The sequence below is a fragment of the Bos grunniens genome, chromosome 16 (assembly GCF_055505025.1).
Source record: "Bos grunniens cultivar Pamir isolate PY7600 chromosome 16, Bosgru_T2T1.0, whole genome shotgun sequence".
In the NCBI taxonomy this organism is placed as follows: Eukaryota; Metazoa; Chordata; class Mammalia; order Artiodactyla; family Bovidae; genus Bos; species Bos grunniens.
The window spans coordinates 20,656,956-20,675,098 of NC_141180.1; the positions used below are offsets into that span (position 1 = coordinate 20,656,956).

The window sequence follows — 18,143 nt, forward strand, 5'->3', positions numbered from 1 at the left end:
TAAAAAGTAGAGATATCACTTTGCTGACAAAGGTCCGTACAGTCAAAGCTACGGTTTTTCTAGTCATGTATGGCTGTGAGTGGAGAAGGCAATGGCACCCCACTCCAGTACTCTTGCCTGGAAAATCCCATGGACGGAGAAGCCTGGTAGGCTGCAGTCCATGGGGTCACGAAGAGTCAGATACGACTGAGCAACTTCACTTTCACTTTTCACTTTCATGCATTGGAGAAGGAAATGGCAACCCACTCCAGTGTTCTTGCCTGGAGAATCCCAGGGACAGCGGAGCCTGGTGGGCTGCCATCTATGGGGTCGCACAGAGTCGGACACGACTGAAGCGACTTAGCAGCAGCAGCAGCAGCAGCAGCATGGCTGTGAGAGTTGGACCATAAAGAAGGCTGAGCAGTGAAGAATTGATGCTTTCGAACTGTGGTGCTGGAAAAGACTCTTGAGAGTCCTCTGGACAGCAAGGAGATCAAACCAGTCAATCCTAAAGAAAATCACCCCTGAACATTCATTGGAAGGACTGATGCTGAAGCTCCAATACTTTGACCACCTGATGAGAAGAGCTGACTCACTGGAAAAGACCTGAGGCTGGGAAAGACTGAGGGCAAGAGAAGAGGGTGGAAGAGGTTGAGATGGTTAGACAGCATCACCAACTCAATGGACATGAGTTTGAGCAAGTTCTGGGAGTTGGTGATAGACTGGGAAGCCTGGCGTGCTGCAGTTCATGGAGTTACAAAGAGTCGGACAGGACTAAGAGGCTGAACAATAAAGCTTTTAAGATGAGCCCTGGAGTAACTTAAGTTATGGGTAGAGAAAATCGAACTTCTACACAGTCCAAGTTGGTTCAAGTGTTATATATTCCTCACTGTTTTCACTTCCACTTAAATATTTATTCACATATATAAACTTGTGCTATGTGAAAACCTCTAAGAGTTCCCTGTGAAGGAAGAAAATGATCACCAGATATTAATGAAGGCAGCCTTTCTTCCTGCATGTGAGAGTAAAAATGAAAACAGGCAACAGAGTGTTTCCTCCCTCATTGAAAAAAATTCAATTCCTGCAACCTGTCCCATTTAAATCTTGATTCAGGGGAATCCTCTAATCATTTTTCTTGAAAAGTGAGAAGAAAAAAATTTCAGCTCATACTGCTAGTGAGATTTGCTCTAAAAAACCAACACAGGCAGTGTTCACTGATCTAGAAATTCTGTGGAAATGCCTAAGAATTTGCATTGTTTCAAATGAGCCAAGTATAATGAACTTTTCTAAGTTCTAGGTATTTCACTGCTCAATTATCAGATCTAACAATCATTTAAGGCTATATAGAATGTGATTACTATATACTGTAGAAATACAGAATTTCAAATAATAAAAAAATTTACTTCAAATTTCATGTTTTCATCTTTACTATTCTTGAAAAGGTATGTAAACTTCATTCAACAGTAAAAAATTGAACATATGAAAAAGTATGTAAACTTTATTCAACAGAAACACCTCACACTTTTAACCTTATGTTCTAGGGTCAGTCAAGCTGACAGGCTACAGATCACTTTAGAAATAGGAATCCCAAGCAGGTCTGTGCTGAATTATGGCTGAATGGCTCCTGGCACGATCCCTTGCTATATATGAATATAAATACACGTGCACACATACATACACACATATATTTTTTGGCAGCCTGTCTCCTCTACCCTACTGTGAGTTCCTCAAGGACAGGGGATATTTTACTTTCTTTGTAGTTAGAAGTAAGCTAGTACAGTTCAGGACACATGAGATAAACACTTACTGAATAAAAGGAGTGAAGAGTGAGGAAGGCAAACACCTTTATGGTTTTAAGCATTTCTTCAGCTCTTTGGTTTAAAGGTGACCTCTTTTTTTAATCAATATAGGGAAACTAAGTCCTGTAATGAATTCAAATATACAGTAAAAATGTTGAAATATCAAATATTAATACCAATTTTATACACTCAATTTTAAATTGCTGCCTTCTATATACCTTGCTTCCACCTTTCACGGCCATTGATATTGCCAAGCTGGTGTCTGGTGTTGGTTGGGACTAGGAGTAAAGATGATTTGGAAATGCTAAGAGGAAGATTGGAGATGGTCCAAGACATTGTCCAAGAACGATACACGACAGGGCTGGAACCAAGCTTTCAAGTGTTACTGGCAATATTTTCTGAAATGAGAACCAACACTGATACTTCCATATCACTTTCTTTTTTATACAGAAAGAACTACAGGGACATAAACGCACCTGTATAGAGTGCAAATTCACTATCTAAAGCAACGATAAGAAACAAGAGAACAAAAGGTCTTTGGGCAGCCAAAATAATGGTCACAAAGTTCATCCACTAATAAAGAAAAGCCAGGCAGACCCTCACTAAGCTTATTTAGCTGTTTTACATTCAATTTCAGGAAGCAGAGTTATCTGGGTTGCTCCTCCACAGATTAGAAGCTGCAAAAAATTTTAAAAAGGGCAGCAGGGACACTAACAGCAGCAAAAGCATAGCTTTTTCACCTCTGAAAGAAGAGACAGACTGACTACTGAAAGCAAATTAAAGAATTCAAACAGCGGAAGGGGCCAACAACCTACATATGTCAATCACCTGCAAGCCCTGCAGGATTACTGTCTGTAACCATAATCTCAAATCAACAAAGGCCAAACTACATTGTTTAAAAAGCAAAGGAAACATAAAATACATTGTAAAAAATTCTGCACAAAAAGTATAGCCAAAAAAGGATTTTTGCACACAATATCCTATTCACATGCTGGTAATATCATATTCCCACGCTGGTATTGATACATAAAGCAGAAAGTCAGCATTTAAGAGCAAACAATGATGAAATGATAGACTTCACTGCCTCACCCTGTACTTGGATCTGTTCCGCATTCATAATTTCATATTCCTTGACCTCCTTTCAAAATGTACCCAAATTAACACCATCCCCTCCACAGGGTAGTCACCTTGCCAGAAAGTAGACTCCCAAACACACACACCAAAGCTCGGTGTCTCTTTTCTGCATCAGCCTTCATTTCATATCTCATACTAGTATGACAGATACACCCCCTAGACTGACCATGTCCAGAGCTGGGCCTTCCCTCTCCTGATTCTGGATATGAACAAAATCACAAGTGAGAGCTTTGTATTACATTCTCTCCTAGATGGCTCTAGCAAGTCAAGTTGACATTACAAGTTGGTCAAAAGCTGGTTTCAGTTGCAAAGTAAGGTCTTCTGTTTAGTATCCGAGGTCTGTGCCAATGAATTCCTCAGTCCTTGAGGGTTACAGAGGCAGTTTAAGGAAGGAAAAGAGGGAGAGATTCACAGGTGTGGGATGACAAGCACTTCAGGGAAGGATAAATCCCCTCTCCCATCCCCAGTACGAAGGACCAGAAGATGGACAGTCAGGGTCAGTGATACTGGCATGGTCAGCACCAAGAGCTCGAGTTCTTTCACTAGTGCAAAAATAGTGTCTACCAGACCAACTGCTAGTGAGCTGAGTCAGAGCAGGCTGCAGGATCAAGTCTACGAAGCTGTACCCAGGCTGCTGGTGGCGAGAACACCACCCAATCACATAATCAGATCTCAGGGCAGCTCCAGCAAATAACACCCTTTACAGATACCCATCTCAACTGAACTACTTTCAACATGAATCTAACAATTTTCTTGACTTTTTTTTTTTCCCTTGTAAAGAGGAACTAAACAATTTAATATCCGCACAAGGATGTGTCCTCCTCCCTCATACTGTTTTCCATTCATTCATTCAACCACCAAATATTTACTCCATACCTACTATGCACTATACACTGTTAGGTACAAAAAACAAAACACATTAGTCATTATCACTACAACACTAAACTGTAGTTCCTCATTATAACTGTGCTTCCACCCAGATGGATCAGTGGTAAAGAATCCACCCACCAAAGCAGAAGACAAAGGTTCAATCCCTGGGTCTGGAAGATTCCCTGGAGAAGGAAACAGCAACTCACTCAACAGTACTTTTGCCTGGAAAATCCCGTGGACAAAGGAGCCTGGCAAGCTACAGTCCAAGGAGCTGGGGGAAGAGTCAGACATGACTTAGCAACTAAACACACTGTAACCATGCTTCTCAGCCCCAGACTACCTGGCACTTAGTCCCAAAGTGGCCTGACATCAGCTTCAAAAGACAGTCTCCTTTTTACTGTTTCCAACTGTGGCCAGAGAATACAAAGAGCAGCCTCTTAATTCTATAAAGAGATTGTAGCAATCACCAAGAGACAACCACTGTGGCTGCTATTTTTAAGTTATCAATTCAAGAGTTGAAGCATCTGGCTTCAGGGTTTATGCCATTAAAATGATGGTCACACAAAGTGAAGGAAGCTGAAGACAGCCCTGCAAGTAGAAGAAACAGAAAATTTCATTTAGAAATTCAAAATTCGGAAAAGATAAAAAGCAGAAGCTTTAACACTGTGTGAAAGAACTGGAGTCTACAAATAGAAATCAAGAGAATGGACTAAAAGTCAAGAAATTATCAACTCAGCATAAAGTAACTCTGTGACATTAAGGAGTACATGATAGAAACAGTGATCTGTTTGTTCCCTATTTCAAAGTACCTGGGCATGTTTTCCAATTTTCATTCTTTAACTAAATTATGGCTATTTTCCTAACTAGTTCCAGAGAAACAGGACAAACCAATGTCACATTTTTACCAGTCAAACTGAAGAAAAGCTGTAAGCTCCAAGATTTCCTGATCATCTTTTACCGCCATTCATTTCTATCATTGCACTTTAATGTGAGGCAGAAACTGAATTACTTGTCTGTGCCTCTTAATTCTCTTTTGACAAGCACTTTCAAAGGTGGAAGGACCTCCAGTTGACTGACTGCACTGAATGATTCTAGGGGCCAAAGTCCATCATCTTCACAAACTTCAAAAGTTATTAATTTAACATAAATCGACCTTAGACTGGCTCACACAGAGGATGAGATGGCTGGATGGCATCACCGACTCGATGGACGTGAGTTTGAGTGAACTCCGGGAGTTGGTGATGGACAGGGAGGCCTGGAGCGCTGCAATTCATGGGGTCGCAAAGGGTCGGAGACGACTGAGCGACTGAACTGAACTGAAGGCTAGGCAAATAATTTAGCATCTTTTAACATCTGTATCTCAGATTCTCAAGGGTATGTTTTGATGATAAATAACAATATATGCAGAAATGCTTTAAGGCTTGGCTCATGAGTCCTGCATAAATTCAAGGACTGTACTACACTGAGGTCTCCAGCCCAATTTAAAATAACCCCAATGAAATTTACGCATTAATTTACAACACAAGGAGGATAGCAATTGTTAGTAAACAGTAATCATAGTTACAGTTTTACATAAAGTCCTGCCATTTGAAAGCTAAAAGATCCTTCATTTCTATTCCTTCTTTTCAAGGTGAGAAATCAAACCTTGGCTGGGTGGGGATGATACTGATACTTGGCCCCAGACTCAAGTCGCTGTATCAAGCATTTCTCATTTCCCAGAATTATAAATCCTCACTCCTCCAACCGACGATATGGCCGTTTCAAGGGCTAATAAATCCTTAATGACCAATAAAGTCTTGTCCCCTCCACTTTCCCTCCAACATCCTCTACCGTTTCTCGTCCTATCCGGGAGACATGCAGGTAACAGAAGCCTGATTAGAGTGAAACTCTTATCAGATCCAACAATCAAGGACGCAACTTGACAACTGCTCACGCTGATCAATGGCAACGTTTCGGTTCTCTTTTAATTGCGGGGGCTACAGCACCCGGAAATGAAATCTCAAGCGCAACCCACTTCGCACAACCGTATCATTTCCTTAAGTTGTGCCCTCCTGCGAACGCGGGGTGCACGACCCCGAGGGGACCGCGGATCCCTAGGCACGGTTACCCTGCCTGCCGCTCGGGCCTGGAGGTCACTCGCGCCTCCTGGCCACGAGGTGGGCCCGCGGGCGCGCGATCCCCCCACCCCCGGCCGCCGCAACGGGCGCTCGGCGGGACACGAGGGCGGCACCGGGGCCAGTCGGCTCTGGGGACGGCGTCCGGGCGCAAGGGTGGGTCAACTCGACAGACCCCCGGCTGCCCGAGGCGCCCTCAGGTAAGGCCCGCGCCTCAGGCGGGCCGAGGAGGCGGCGGCCTCGGCCGCGTCCCTTCAGCCGCTTTTACGACCGGCGGGAGCCCGCTCAGGGCCAACGAGGCGGAGCGCCCGGCCCGGGCCGGTCTCTAAGGCAGCCGCCGCTCGGGGACCGCTCAGGGCACCGGTGCCCAGCCCCTCAGGGAGGCGCCCCGCCCTCAGACGGCCCCCGCCCGGCGAGCGCCACGCACCGCGCCCCGCCCGCGGGCCGGCCCGCACTTTCCCGCCTCGCCTCGCCTCGCCAGGGGCGGGGGTCGCGCGCCCTCCCCCGCCCCCACGCCGCTCACCTGCAGGGCCCTAGGCTCGCTCCATGGCCGCCCGCGCGGTGCGGTGCGGCGCGGCCACGGCCGCCCCCGCCGCCTCCGGGGAGGGGCAGCCCCACGCCGCACTCACCGCCCCCAGCCGCCGCTACTGCGGCTCCCGCCCACCCCCGGCCCGGCCATTCCCCGGCCACCTCTCCCGGCGCTGAGCCGGCGGTCCCACACCCACCCCCCGCCTCCGCGGCTCGCGACTGTTGGTACCGTCCTAGCCTAACGCCTTCCCTGCGGCCAATCCAAGGGCTTCTTCCGCGAGGTCCCGCCCCCCAGTGGGCGGGTCTACTGGACCTACTCCGGACCGCCCTGCTTAACCCTTTGCGTCCCGGGCCGGCCCATCTTAACTCTCTCGACGCCGACTCACGCCTCTACTGCTTCTCCCTGCCGCCCCACCCCGCTTACATAAATTGACTTCTCACTAGCCTTCGCTTTCTCCTTCCTGGTTTTCGTAAAGCAGATAGGCAGCCAGGCAGCGGGAGTGGAAATCGCGGTCCCTAAGTTCTATTTGTGAGAAACAGTTTCCCTCCTTCTTTTACTATTTGCCTCCACTTCACTACTTCTGCCTGTACAAAAGTAACCTCTCGCCCAAAAAGACGTCAACCTTCCCATCATGAGAGTTCTTCCTTTGGACCAGACCAGAGCTCCCCGCTAACATTTTGCAGCATTTAACAAAAAGTGTGACTAATTTGCTGTAATAGTTTCTGAACGTCTGTCTTTTGCAAAGGACTGTAAGGCCCATGAGGGCAGGGCAGTTGTGCCTGGGTTTCCAATGCCTGACACTCAGTAGACTCCCTATATATAATTTTGTTATGTTTTGACCTTGCTGCCTGGCTTGTGAGATTGAAAGCACCAAGTCTTAACCACTGGACTGTCAGGGAACTCCCTCCTTGTAAATAGTCTGAACTAAAGATTCTTCCTTTTCTTAAATTGTCTCCTTTCCACTGACTCCATACAGTGCATCCACTGTATAACATATCTATTCATTTATTCATCATATACTAACCTTGGACTTCAGTGTTCCCAGCCCTGAAATACTGTAGTGCATATTGATCCATGTGAAAAGGTGTGTGATGGGAGAGATGGGGCTGACTCTTCGGGCTTTCAGTTCAGTTCAGTTGCTCAGGCGTGTCCGACTCTTTGCTACCCCATGGACTGTAGCACGCTAGGCTTCCCTGTCCATCACCAAGTCCCAGAGTTTACTCAAACTCATGTCCATCGAGTCAGTGATGCCATCCAACCATTTCATCCTGTTGTCCCCTTCTCCTCCTGCCTTCAATCTTTCCCAGCATCAGGGTCTTTTCAAATTAGTCAGTTCTTTGCATCAGGTGGTTGAAGTATTGAAGTTTCAGCTTCAGCATCAGTCCTTCTAACGAATATTCAGGACTGATTTCCTCTAAGATGGACTGGTTGGATCTCCTTGCTGTCCAAGGGACTCTCAAGAGTCTTCTCCAACACCACAGTTAAAAAGCATCAATTTTTGGCACTCAGCTTTCTTTATAGTCCAACTCTCACATCCATACATGACTACTGGAAAAACCATAGCTTTGACTAGACAGACTTTTGTTGGCAAAGTAACGTCTCTGCTTTTTAATATGCTGTCTAGGTTGGTCATAACTTTTCTTCTTCCGATTTTAGAGTTCATTTAAGCAAGGGAAAGAACTCCTTACTGGCGGTGTGATATTGGGCATGCCACTTGATCTTTCAGAATATTGATTTCTTTATCTGGAAAATGGGAGTTAATCATGGGACCTACCTCACAGGGTTGTTGTGAGAACTACATAAGGAAATGTGTGGGGAGAGGACTTGCAGATTATTGTGTAATGTTATTATTCATATGTATATTTATTAAGCACTTAGCATTGGGAGATCTTAGAGGAAAAATTGGTCTTTATACCTGTCCCAGACAATCTAGTTACAGAGGAAGCCCCTTTGCAGAAAGCATGAAATCAGTGCAAGAAGGCGTATGCGGTCAATGCTGGAGAAGTTGTATCAGCCGTGTACTGGATGTATTTGAAAATGTTTGGAGGTCATTTTCTGACCATAGAAATGAGCTGGGTGGTAATGAAAGTCTACCTGATTTCTCCACACAGGAGCATTGGTCTGTCTGTAGTCAGCTAATCCTCCTGAACCTTGTTCATTATATCAGGAGATCATAAAGCGAAGGGCAATTCAACATTTCCTCTAAGAAACTTTGTCCCCAAAGGACTCTTTCTTACCTGTAATGCTGATAAAGACACCAAGGATGGACTGTCCAACTGGTACTTGGGAGAAGCTCGGTGCATCCAGCAGTCTTAGTTCCCTAGTGTCTTTAGGGACGTTCAGAGAGAAGGGTTTGTAACTTCTCCAGGAAACCCACTCCAGGGCTTAATTTCACATCTGTCAAATCCTTCCATCCACCCTGCCTTGCTGCAGGACATACACGCTTTCTCCTCTTCTGTCTGGGGTTTGGGGCCTCTGTGTTAAAGGTACAACTGTTCTGTCCCCCAGTTTTCTCTCTACCAGGCCCTATTATCCAGGCTCTTTGTGCATGTATGTATGGCACTAGCACCCCAGGTTGTGTTTCTGCCCTCCTCCTGTAATGAGCCTTATTGCCCAGCCAATCAACAGTCAATATGTTCTAGTACTGTGAGGGATGCAGTCATTTAAGAAGAGGACTCTGCCTTCAAAGAGTTTACACAACTAGCACACAGGAAGCAGCTGCAAGGAATGCGGGGTACTTAAATTATGCAGCACAGGCTCTGTGATCACTGCAAGAATCAAGGCCCAGGAAGATAGTGTGGGCTGGTATTGTCAGGGAAGGAGGATTGAGGTGAGCAAAATACAAGTGGGAGAAGAAAGGGACAATAAGAACCGAAGGTAGGCAGTGCTATGTGAATTTAAAGACAGACATACTCAGGAGATGATTCACCATTGGGAGAATTGTTTGTTCCTTCCTCCCTTCCTTTCCTCCTGCATCCTCCCCCCCACCACCCTTTTCTTCCTTCCTCCCTCCTTCAACAAATGTCTACCAAGTGCCTGACACTGAACTATACCCAGGCCATGCAAGGACCAAGAAGTCCAGGTCCTCATCCTTGAGAAGCTTACAGTCCAGTACGGAGAAACAGAACAGAAGGTCAGGCGGAGCCCTCTTAGTTAGGTCTGAGTGCTTTGCCAAGGTTTCTATGATGCTTCTTTCACAACTCACATGGTATCTTGTGGTTCTAGGTATCTTTGTGTAACCACCCCCTTTGCCTCTCTAGACCCTGTCCGAACTGCAAGGCTTTTAAAGACACAGACTATCTTTATTTCATCTTTATTTCCATCTGTGGTTCTGCCTCACACAGGGTAGCATCTCTGTACTGATGTGTTCAAGTGAGATTGGGTTGAAATCAGAGCGGGGGTGGGGCTGTCCCCCTCCAGCCTAGGGCAGTGCACTTCCTGCAGGATGCCCACCCCACCTCCATCTTCATCCCTGAAAATGTTACTTATCTCCTAGATGCTGCTTACTCAGGAAGACTTTCATGATTTTTCTAACTGTGCATGTTTTCCTGGGCTTCTGAGTCTCAGTACTTCTCCTGTGGTATGGTTTGTATTATTGATGTTTTTGGGGGATACGTCTGACCTCTTCCCCTGACACGTAAACCCTTTGAAGCTGAAGACAGTGTTTTATTCACATCTGTATCTCCCATAGTACACAGCACATGGTAGCTCCTCAACACTTGAAAGAGTTTTAGGAAAGCAAGTCCTGCAGACGTGGAGGATTGGGAGCACTGGAGTTTCTTTCTTGGCCCTTTCATCATTGTAAGCATTTCCCTTCAACTCTTTTAGAATTTCCAAGTCTCTGACAATTTGTCAAGCCCTAGGACTCCGATAACCATTTAGCAGTCCCAGGGTATAAGGGGAATACTGTCTCAAGGCGCCTGTACACATGAACACACACTCCTTTTCAGAGCATACACCCACTGTGATGGATCTTACTGAAACTTATTAAGTCATTTCTGAACCAAGAAATTCGAAGGGAGCAGTCGGAGAGAGCTCACGCTGGTCCAGAGTGCTTGGAGCCTGGGAGGAGGTGGTGGAAGGGTGAGTGAATGAAGGAGCATGCAAGCTCTGCCTTGCTGCCTCCAGGGTAGGCTTGTTCCCTGCATAGGGCTCTCTGTGGACGCTGCTTCTGCATTTTTTTCCCGACTGGGCAGACATTAGTACAACCATACCACAAGAGAGGTACAAAGTACTGAGTCTCATTTTGCCACCAGCTTTGCAGTACTATTCCGAGCCCACCCTTTGCTTACAGCATCGGGACTGTTCATTCAACCTGTCCTGTGGCACCTGTGTCATGCCCAGACCCACTCAAGTTCCAGGGACAGCACCACACACACACACACACACACCCCTTCATTGTCTAGAAATTCAGAATGCATATTAACTGTTTTGGGTTATTTTCTTTCCACACTAGTATTACAGTTTTTATTAAAGAGCAACTGTATTGAGCTATAAGTTACATACCATAAAACTCACCTGTACAAAGCGTGCGATGGTTTTTGTTACAGTTACAGAGTTGAGCAACCATTATATAATCTAATTTTAGAATATTTTCATCACCCTGAAACTAATATGTGCCATTTTCTCTTTTATTCTAAAAATATATTTCAGTTCAGTTCAGTCACTCGGTCGTGTCCGACTCTTTGCGACCCCATGAATTGCAGCATGCCAGGCCTCCCTGTCCATCACCAGCTCCCGGAGTTCACTCAAACTCACGTCCATCGAGTCGGTGATGCCATCCAGCCATCTCATCCTCTGCTGTCCCCTTCTCCTCCTGCCCCCAATCCCTCCCATCATCAAAGTCTTTTCCAATGAGGTAGCCAAAGTACTGGAGTTTCAGCTTTAGCATCATTCCTTCCAAAGAACACCCAGGGCTGATCTCCTTTAGGATGGACTGGTTGGATCTCCTTGCAGTCCAAGGGACTCTCAAGAGTCTTCTCCAACACCACAGTTCAAAAGCATCAATTCTTCGGTGCTCAGCTTTCTTCACAGTCCAACTCTCACATCCATACATGACTACTGGAAAAACCATACCCTTGACTAGACAGACCTTTGTTGGCAAAGTAATGTCTCTGCTTTTCAATATGCTGTCTGCTGCTGCTGCTGTTAAGTCGCTTCAGTCGTGTCCGACTCTGTGCGACCCCGTAGACAGCAGCCCACAGGCTCCCCTATCCCTGGGATTCTCCAGGCAAGAACACTGGAGTGGGTTGCCATTTCCTTCTCCAATGCATGAAAGTGAAAAGTGAAAGTGAAGTCGCTCAGTCGTTCCTGACTGTTAGCAACCCATGGACTGCAGCCTACCAGGCTCCTCTGTCCATGGATTTTCCAGGCAAGAGTACTGGAGTGGGGTGACATTGCCTTCTCCGAATATGCTATCTAGGTTGGTCATAACTTTTCTTGCAAGGAGTAAGCGTCTTTTAATTTCATGGCTGCAGTCACCATCTGCAGTGATTTTGGAGCCCCCCAAAAATAAAGTCTGACACTGTTTCCACTGTTTCCCATTTATTTCCCATGAAGTGATGGGACCAGATGCCAGGATCTTAGTTTTCTGAATGTTGAGCTTTAAGCCAACTTTTCCACTCTCCTCTTTCACTTTAATCAAGAGGCTCTTTAGTTCCTCTTCTCTTTCTGCCATAAGGGTGGTGTCATCTGCATATCTGAGGTTATTGATATTTCTCCTGGCAATCTTGTTTCCAGCTTGTGCTTCTTCCAACCCAGCGTTTCTCATGATGTACTCTGCATATAAGTTAAATCAGCAGGGTGACAATATGTAGCCTTGATGTACTCCTTTTCCTATTTGGAACCAGTCTGTTGTTCCATGTCCAGTTCTAACCGTTGCTTCCTGACCTGCACACAAATTTCTCAAGAGGCAAGTCAGGTGGTCTGGTATTCCCATCTCTTGAAGAATTTTCCACAGTTTATTGTGATGCACACAGTCAAAGGCTTTGGCATAGTCAATAAAGCAGAAATAGATGTTTTTCTGGAACTCTCTTGCTTTTTTGATGATCCAGCATTATCTAAATACAAATATTTAAACTAAAAATATATTTTGTTTTGGTTTTTTAATCTGCTAATTAAAAGGAAAAAAAACATTATGGACAAAGTGAAATTCCTAGAATTGAGAATGCAAAGGGATTATAGCTCACAGAGTATTTCACTTAACCGCCGTGTATGGCTGAAATCAGGCTTCCCTGGTGGCTCAGCGGTAAAGAATCTACCAATGCAAGAGGTTCGAGTTTGATCCCTGGGTCGGGAAGATCCTCTGGAGAAGCAGATGGAAACCCATTCCAGTATTCTTGCCTGGGAAATCCCATGGACAGAGGAGCCTGGTGGGCTACAGTCCACAGGGCCACAAAATAGATAAGACTTAGTGACAAAACGACAGCATGGCTGATATCATTGAATTATCCAGGCCAAAATGCATACTTTATTGTGGTGTGTGCTCTTGAGTGCATGGCCAGGGCCATGTTTTTGAATGTTTTCCAGTTCTTTGGGCCTTTCTTTAATGCCAGTGGGCACTCCAGTGGTTTTGGCAGAGATAACACTGCAGATTCCAAATGGCCAATTCCCATAAGTTAGGCATTTTGTAATGTGCTTAGGATGCTACTACTTGCACAGGCATATTCAACACCCCCCCCACCTCTTTTTTTTTTGCTGTGATGGAAGCTCTTTTATTTTTATTAACTCAATTTAATGCATGAAGTAATTGCATTAATTACTGTATGAGGTAATTGCAGCCACATGGAAGCTCTGAGCTCCTCAAACTCAGCTCCCATCACCCACAGGTAAAGTGCTAAGGAGTTAAGCTGAGACTCTTTGAGCCTCTCTCAGGACTGACTCAGGGATGTTCTAAAGCTGCAGTCCTTAATCTGGCCACATACGAATTTTGAAAATATCCCTGCGCCTGCCCCCATCCTCAAAGATTTAAATTTAATTATCTTAGGGGAGGTCCTATCAAGGGTAGTTTTAAAAAGCTCCGGCTTACTTTAACTTGCAACCCAGTCTGAGAACCACTGTTCTACTAGTGACTAAGCCGGGATCCTGTGAATCAACTGAACTGTGTGAAATTGCCATCTTTAGGGCGGCAAAACCAGCTCAATATCAGCAATTTCATACAATTTAGTCTAATACATATACGCGACAGGTTTTTATTTTCGACAGGGAGGTAGGACTGTCCTTCCAAAGGCATTCACAGAAAAGTAGTCATTTCTCTCCAAACCCCCATCCTGAAGGTAAGAAAGATGTGGCAGGGAAGCCAATAATCTGTTCTGTCAAGATGCTGCCCTCTGATGGACCAGACTCCCGGCATATCCTCTTCCAGTGGAGTCTTTCAGAAGCCTGGGGATGCCAGGCGTGAAGGGAAACGAGCAAAGTAGGCTGAGGATGAGACAACCAGAGGTTTCCAGGGAACATGAGGGAAAGACTTCATCCCTCCTTCAAAGTCATTTATATTTAAGAGTATGTATTTTTTACTTTTTTGTAATTTTAAAAATTTATTTATTTGATTTTGGTTGCACTGGATCTCTGTTGCTACGCCTGGGCTTTCTCTAGTTGCAGCGAGCAGGGGCCACTCTTCGTTGCAGTGCAACGGCTTCTCATTGCGTTGACACCTCTTATCGCAGAGCACAGGCTCTAGGTCCCGCAGGTTCAGTAGCTGCAGCTCGTGGGCTCTAGAGTGTGGACTCAGTGCTCCATGGCATGTGGAACCTTCCCGGCCCAGGGACTGAACTTGTGTCCCCTGCGTTGGCAGCTGGATTCTTAGTCCACTGCATCACCAGGGAAGTCCAAAAAAATATATCTTCAATACAGGGCAGGCCAAATAAAACACAAATCCGGTGCTCAGGCCTGCAGTTTTTGTGACCCTGTCCTGGAAGGTAGATGTTCATGGAAGAGGGAGGTGGCCCAGGACAGGGGAGGACAAGACACTCGACGCAGCGGGCCTAGGATCCCAGGGAGAAAGCAGCCAACAGCTCACTGCTGTGCCTGGTGTGCCCCAGGGGACCCTGTAGGAGAAATGGGGAGGCAAGCCATGTTGGCACAGGGGACCCCTTGGGGGAAGGAGTACAGGGGACCCACGAGAGGACTGTGCAAGCATTCTCAGAGTGGTTAGCAAATTGCTGGCAGATGCAGTACTACCAGGATAGCATTTCTTCTATGGCCATGCACAAGAAAAGGGTGGGGGGTGGGGGGAGAAAAGCAGTTTAAGACACTCTCTAAACTGTTTCTCCTTTGGCATTCTGGTCTTTGGTCACTGTGGTGACCACTCACCCAAGCCTGAAGTATCCACTCTCCTAGAAGCGTTAGCCTCACCCACCTCCAGTCAGTACTGGAGGTACTGTTTTTGCCAACCCTGGTTTGCTAAAGACTCCTCAAATCCAGCTCCTTCCCTCCAGCCTCACCCCTGCACCTCCTGTTCAGGCTCCATTTTCTCCCTGCTAGATTATGGCAGTGAATCCTTTTTCAGCTTCTCTGTCTCCAATCTTTCCACCTTAACCCCTTGTTATCCATTCCAAAATATCCATATAGGAAACTCCATCTGGAAAGATCTTTCCAAAAGGAAATCTGGGTACTTCCCTGGTGGTCCAGTGATTAACACTCCACACTTCCAATGCTGGGGGTCCTGGGTTCGATCCCTGGTCAGGGAACTAGATCCCACGTGTTGCAACTAAGAGCAAAGATCTCATGTGCTGCATCTGAGACCCACACAGCCAAATAAATAAATATTTTAAAACAAAACAAAAGGAAATCTGAACCACATTATATACCTACCTGCTTATAAACTTTCACTGATGTGAAGACGAAAGCCCAAGGTTCTCAGCAGAGCATACAGAACCTCTGGGCTGGGAGTCACAGCCTTCCTGCACAGACTCATCAGCCTTCTTGGCCACACATTTTGTGTTCTAGAAATGCAGAACTGTGTAAAGCTCTCCTGCATACCCCCTGCTAGTTCATGCCTATGTGGTTTTGTTCAAATTGTTCTCTGTCTGGAATTCCCTTCCTACCTTCCTCCAGCCTTACTCATCCATAAAATGTCATCTTTAAGGAAAAACTAAGTACCCCATCACTCAGCTCGCCTAGGCCTCTGCACACCCCTCTAGATTATAGTGACTGAAGATCTTTCTTCTGTTTAAAATATAGGGATTTACTGTACATTTCCCTCTAAACTTTGGAAACATCCTGTAAAGTTTGGTATCTTGCATTTTGTTTTCATTTGCTAATTCCCCGTGATTACTTCTTTGATCCACTGGTGTTTCAGGAGTGCGTTGTTTACTTTCCACATGTTTGTGTATTTCCCAAATTCCCTTCTGTTACTGATGTCTAATTTCATTCCATTGTGGTTATAAAACGTACTTTGTGTGACTTTAGTTTTTTTAAATCTCTGAGGCCTGTATTATCGCCTAACATGTGAGCAGTCCTGGAATGCTTCTATGACCTGTGAAGAGAATGCATGTTCTGCTTTTTGCTGGGTGGTGTGTTCTATAGGTCTCTACTTCTAGTTGTTTTTTAGTATTGTTCAAGTTTTCTGTTTCCTTGTTGATATTCTGCATAGTTGTTTTATCCGTTATTGAAAATAGGTATGTATTAAAGTTGTGGCTTCCCTGGTGACTCAGCAGTAAGGGATCCACCTACAATGCAGGAGGCGCAGGTTTGATCTCTGGGTCCGGAAGATCCCCTGGAGGAGGGCATGGCAATCCACCCCTGTATTCTTGCCTGGAGAAGCCCATGGACAGAGTAGCCTGGCAGACTATGGTCCCTGTGGTCTCTAGGAATCGAACACAATTAATGCAACTGAGCACACACGCACACGTGTTTAAAGTCACTATTCTTGTTGAATTGCCTGTTTTCCTTTCAGTTCTGTCAGTTTTTGCTTTATGTATTTTGCAGTACCATTATTATGCATATGTGGTTTTCATAGTTATATCTTCTGGATGACTTGACCCTTTATCTTTCTAAAATGTCCTTCTTTGTCTCTAGCAACATTTTTTTTTAAGTCTGTTTTGTCTGATATTAGTGTAGCTACCCAAACTCTTTTTGATTACTCTTTGCATGGAATCTCTTTTACCATCCTTTGTCTTTTTTTGATCCATTCTGTCAGTATTGCCTTTTATTTGGAATATTTAATCCAATTAATGTAAGGTACAAATAAGGTAGGATTTGTTTGCTATTTTGATATTTGTTATCTCTATGTCTTGTGACTTTTTGTTCCTTTACTCATCCATTAATGCCTTTTGTGCTAAATCAGTATTTTCTGAATCAGTTCAGTTCAGTCACTCAGTCATGTCCAACTCTTTGCTACCCCATGAATCTCAGCGCGCCAGGCCTCCCTGTCCATCACCAACTCCCGGAGTTTACTCAAACTCATGTCCATTGAGTTGGTGATGCCATCCAGCCATCTCATCCTCTGTCGTCCCCTTCTCCTCCTGCCCCCAATCCCTCCCAGCATCAGTCTTTTCCAATGAGTCAACTCTTCACATGAGGAGGCCAAAGTATTGGAGTTTCAGCTTCAGCATGAGTCCTTCCAATGAACACCCAGGGCTGATCTCCTTCAGAATGGACTGGTTGGATCTCCTTGCAGTCCAAGGGATTCTCAAAAGTCTTCTCCAACACCACAGTTCAAAAGCATCAATTCTTCGGCACTCAGCTTTCTTCACAGTCCAAATCTCACATGCATACATGACCACAGGAAAAGCCATAGCCTTGACTAGATGGACCTTTGTTGGCAAAGTAATGTCTCTGCTTTTTAATATGCTTTCTAGGTTTTCTAGCATACCATTTTTTAATTCCCTTGTTTCTTTTACTATATATTTTTGAGTCATTTTCTTTGTGATTTCCCTGGTGATTACAATTACTATCTTAATTTAGAACAGTGTAGTTCAAATTAATGCCAACTTTAATATAGTACATGAAGCTTTGCATCTATATAGCTTCTCCTTTCCTCTGTGCTCTTTTGTTATATAAGTTAAATCTTTATGCATTGTGTGTGTCGATCAGTACATATTTATAATTATTACTTTCTTCTTCTGATATTGAAATTATCTATTTCTCATACTGACTGAAAGCTCTTTGAGGATATGGGCTATGTCTTACTCTATAGAAACTGGTAGAGTGTCTGGTACACAGTAGTTGCTCAATAAATACATGTTGACTGAAAATAAAGCAAATGGAACATTGAATATGTAAACTGAGACTATAAAACTTTTACAAGATCACTGAATAAGGATGCATAGGTTGAACTAAACTCACATCGTCATTAATTATGTTTGTATACATGTTTAGGAAAGACAGTTAAATTATTCTAGGGCAATTCCATTTGTTTAGCTCTAGGAGAAGGAAATGGCAACCCACTCCAGTGTTCTTGCCTGGAGAATCCCAGGGACAGAGGAGCCTGGTAGGAGGCCGTACATACCATTTTTTAATTCCCTTATTTCTTTTACTATATATTTTTCAGTCATTTTCTTTGTGATTTCCCTGGTGATTACAATTACTATCTTAATTTATAACAGTGTAGTTCACATGGGGTCGCACAGAGTCGGACATGACTGAAGCAACTTAGCAGCAGCAGCAGCAGCAGGAACATATTGCATTTCCTTGCGTGTTAGTCACTCAGTCATGTCCAACTCTTTGCAACCCCATGGACTGTAGTCAGCCAGGTTCCTCTGTCCATGGGATTCTCCA

The 18,143-nt window shown here is 44.9% G+C and overlaps 1 protein-coding gene across 5 annotated transcripts in view; it reads right to left on the reverse strand.

Moving 5' to 3' along the window:
• FAM20B (FAM20B glycosaminoglycan xylosylkinase) overlaps nucleotides 1-6,705 on the reverse strand; it is a 45,277-nt gene extending 38,572 nt beyond the window's left edge. Inside the window, exons 1-2 of one of the 5 annotated variants that reach the window (XM_086343628.1) lie at nucleotides 1,997-2,176; nucleotides 1,787-1,901 (exon numbers count right to left, since the gene is read on the reverse strand). The gene's annotated coding sequence lies outside the window, so the exon portion shown is untranslated. Of the gene's footprint in view, nucleotides 1-1,786; nucleotides 1,902-1,996; nucleotides 2,177-4,122; nucleotides 4,376-6,419; nucleotides 6,616-6,653 lie in introns of those variants that run through there. The other 4 variants (XM_086343632.1, XM_086343627.1, XM_086343630.1 and 1 more) reach the window with 4 other exon arrangements.
• Nucleotides 6,706-18,143: the final 11,438 nt, after the last annotated feature.